This window comes from Aedes aegypti, chromosome 3 (genome assembly GCF_002204515.2).
Source record: "Aedes aegypti strain LVP_AGWG chromosome 3, AaegL5.0 Primary Assembly, whole genome shotgun sequence".
Classification (NCBI taxonomy): domain Eukaryota; kingdom Metazoa; phylum Arthropoda; class Insecta; order Diptera; family Culicidae; genus Aedes; species Aedes aegypti.
This window is the reverse complement of record NC_035109.1, coordinates 294205405-294208685: the sequence shown is the minus strand read 5'-3', so window position 1 is coordinate 294208685 and position 3281 is coordinate 294205405. Positions and strand designations below refer to the sequence as shown.

Here is a 3281-nt window from a genome sequence, read left to right as displayed (position 1 = left end):
CGGTCCCTTCATTCTGCATTCGATTTCTCTCTCCATATCTCGATATCCTCCTTATCTCGATATCTCCATATCTCGATGTGTTTCCGTTGATTGTTTGTTCCCAATTTTCTCTCCGTATGTCGATATGAACATTATCTAAGGTTACTAGACCAGATTTAAGCAATTCAGAACAATTTGTAAACTTGAAATGAAGTTTGCTTGTTTATTATTTTCCTAGTAACAGAGTGATTTTCAATCTAGTGTTCATTAAATTAATGTTCTTTGTCTCGATCTCTCCCTATCTCGATGGTCCCTTCGATATCGAGATGTGGAGAGGCGACTGTACTGCTTCGCGACTAAAAATGGGTAAATTGACGTGCGAAGTTCGATTTTTGACCAACTTCGCCGCGTCGCGAGTCACTTCGCTATAGTGCGCATCTATGCCCTCCGTGGTGAAGTTGGTCAAAAAACAAACTTCGCACGTTGGTTAACCCATTTATTGTCGCGAAGCAGTATATTGCTGTAGGCATTTGAGATGCAAAACTTGACTAAACATCTTCGGTAAAGCTAAGTATGCTGTTACGCTCAAGACTAAATGGGTCAAGAAATTTCCTACAGAGAGCCCCCTTTGAAGTGACATTTCTTCTCAACTGCGTACTGAGATCAGAAAAATTTGATTTTCTTGACCATTTCTTGGAAGAAATTTTCCACGCATCGAGATAGGCGATTCCTTTTCTTGTCAGTAGCAAACCAGCCTTAAGCTAAGTATGCTGTTCCGCTCAAGAAAAGTAAAAATTTCTGCCCAAGAAATGGTCAAGGAATTTCCTACAGTGAGCTCCATTTGAATTGACATTTCTTTTCAACTGCGTACTGCGATCAAAGAAAAATGCTTTTCTTGAGCATTTCTTGCAAGAAATTTCCCACGCAACGAGATAGGCGATTACTTTTCTGTTGAAGTGCATACTTCGCTTTAAAGCCTAATTTGATACTGAAAAAGAATCGCTAAAGAAATTTCTCACAGATTCCTTGCAGAAATTTTCTACAGCGACTCCCATTTGAACTGACATTTCTTTTCAACTACGTATTGCGATCAGAAAAAAGCGCATTCTTAAACGATTCCTTGCAGAAATTTCCCATGCATCAAGAAAGGCCGAGAAATTACTTGTCAGCAGCGAATCAGGCTTAACACAAAACAATCGAAGGACACCTACACGCAAAAGAATGTTGCAGTTGAAATTACCATTTTTATCTTAACAACAATGTATCCATAATTTTCAGCAGACTATTTGACGATATTAGGCGGCGTCCATTTATTACGTAACGCTAAAATTCGAAATTTTTGACCCCCTCCCCCCCCTCCGTAACGCTTTTTGTATGAAAAATTTTAAATTTTTGTATGAGTCGTAACGCTTGAGCCTACTCCCCCCCTCCCCCTAGAGCGTTACGTAATTTGTGGATGCCGCCTTACCTGAACCATCAAAGCGGTCAATTTTACTGTTTCATGATTTTAACATGTTTCAGTATATTTTACCATGTTCATACACGGGAAACAATTCTGTGTGGTAAAAATAACTATTTTAGCTGACTACGGCCATTCTTGAAACTACCATGGAATTTCAGACCAATTTACTATGTTTACGGTACATCCCACCGCATTACTGGTACATTTGATAGAAATAATTTACAACAATCTGATTTCAACTACAGACATGGTAAAATCAAGCGCATTTCTGGTCTGCTGAAGTACAGCCGATTCCCATGGACCTTAGAAATTGGTAATGCAAGGGAGAAGTATATTTTCTTACAAGGATAGTTTATTAGCGAAGGCAGCTAGCTTCTCTTCAAATCTCTGAGTTAGTTGTGGTCTCTATCTATATATTATTTATTTATCTAAATGTATATTATTCCGGCACCCGATGATTGTAAAACGCAAAAAAACGTGCGGTGTACAATTCCATTGCTATAGCTCAAAGCGCAATGCTTTGTAAAAGTGTAATTATCCGTCCTAAAATGGTTGGCCTTTCGACAATACTGAGAATCGGAAACGAATGGCTGAAAAATAGTGTTAGAGCCCCATTTAACGTGATAATGATGATGTAATCTTGCAGTCCATTTTATTCTTGTTATCCAAATATTTACTGAAATTAGTTCACATCGGATGTTTCTGATGAATCCTAAGAAATTATTACCTAAAATAATAAAAATAATTCAAGATTATTATTATGGAAATTTATTGGCTTTTTTCGGTGAAACAATACCTATACTCACAGTGAAAGGGAGTAACGAAAGTAATGAAATGACAAGATGGATAGAATCGCAAGCGAGCAACGAGAGAAATGAATAGAAGTTGAAAATTTGTTTTAACAGAGGGCCATATGTGTGAACAACACAATCGAAACGACAAATCGTTGCCTACCCGGATAAACCGAAACAGTACAGGCACTATTTCTCAAACTATCCACTACCACTTACGACAATATCTAAACAGTTTCGTAAAACATCCAAATTAACAATAAACGAACAGTACCACAAACGGGTTTGACAGTTTGGTGAATGGTAATTGGATAAATAACAATGTGGGGAATAGGCGGTTAAGTTATGTAACCATAAAAAAACGCCGATTTTCCCGAACAAATTTTTTCGTTCATGGTTTCACAAATGGTAGATATACTATCCATTTCACGGTCCAAATAATGTAAAGCAAATAGTAGAAGAATTGTTCAACCATAAAAATTGCATGGGAAGAAATAACGTATGTGGTATAATCGATTTATTGTTTTTACGGTATTTTATTCCTGTTTATCTTACATGTGTGAATCAAAAGAAAAACATGTTATACACTTTTTTGGAAGCCGTTTTATTCTAAACTTTTTTAGGAAAAAGCTCCGTCGAATTTGGTCTTGCATCTGAACCTAGAAGTTTCAAAGTTCAATCACTTGGACAATAAATTTACAATTTAAGGCGCTTACCTTACACTTCGGGTTCAAATGCGATCATTAACTCGCCCAACATCGCCTCTTCGAATCCAGTAGTATGAGAGCAGCAAACGTTGATCCTTTGCTCCACGAAACTTTGAGCCATCGACGGAACTTTTTGGAACTGCCATCCTGGTCACTCAAATCCCGATAGACTCTTTAAGTAATCGATGAATCTTCCTCCATCAACCGATAAATTGGATCTCCATCTGCAAAATTATCACCAACAGCACAAAAAACACAGCATTAAACCATAATAATGAAAAAAAAAAACTTACCGCAGGATGATGTTTTCAACCTCCCGGCTAGCCACTGAAAACAATACAC

At 37.4% G+C, this 3281-nt stretch overlaps 1 long non-coding RNA gene across 2 annotated transcripts; it reads right to left on the bottom strand.

Moving 5' to 3' along the window:
- Positions 1-2732: 2732 nt before the first annotated feature.
- On the bottom strand, positions 2733-3281 carry LOC110678367. Of its 2 annotated transcripts, XR_002501529.1 has the most exons (3): positions 3233-3281; positions 2949-3163; positions 2749-2891 (listed from the first exon to the last, which is right to left on the bottom strand). It is a non-coding gene; the product is annotated as an uncharacterized LOC110678367 (long non-coding RNA). The 2 variants fall into 2 exon arrangements; XR_002501528.1 differs by lacking the exon at positions 3233-3281 and having other exon boundaries at positions 2733-2891; positions 2949-3221.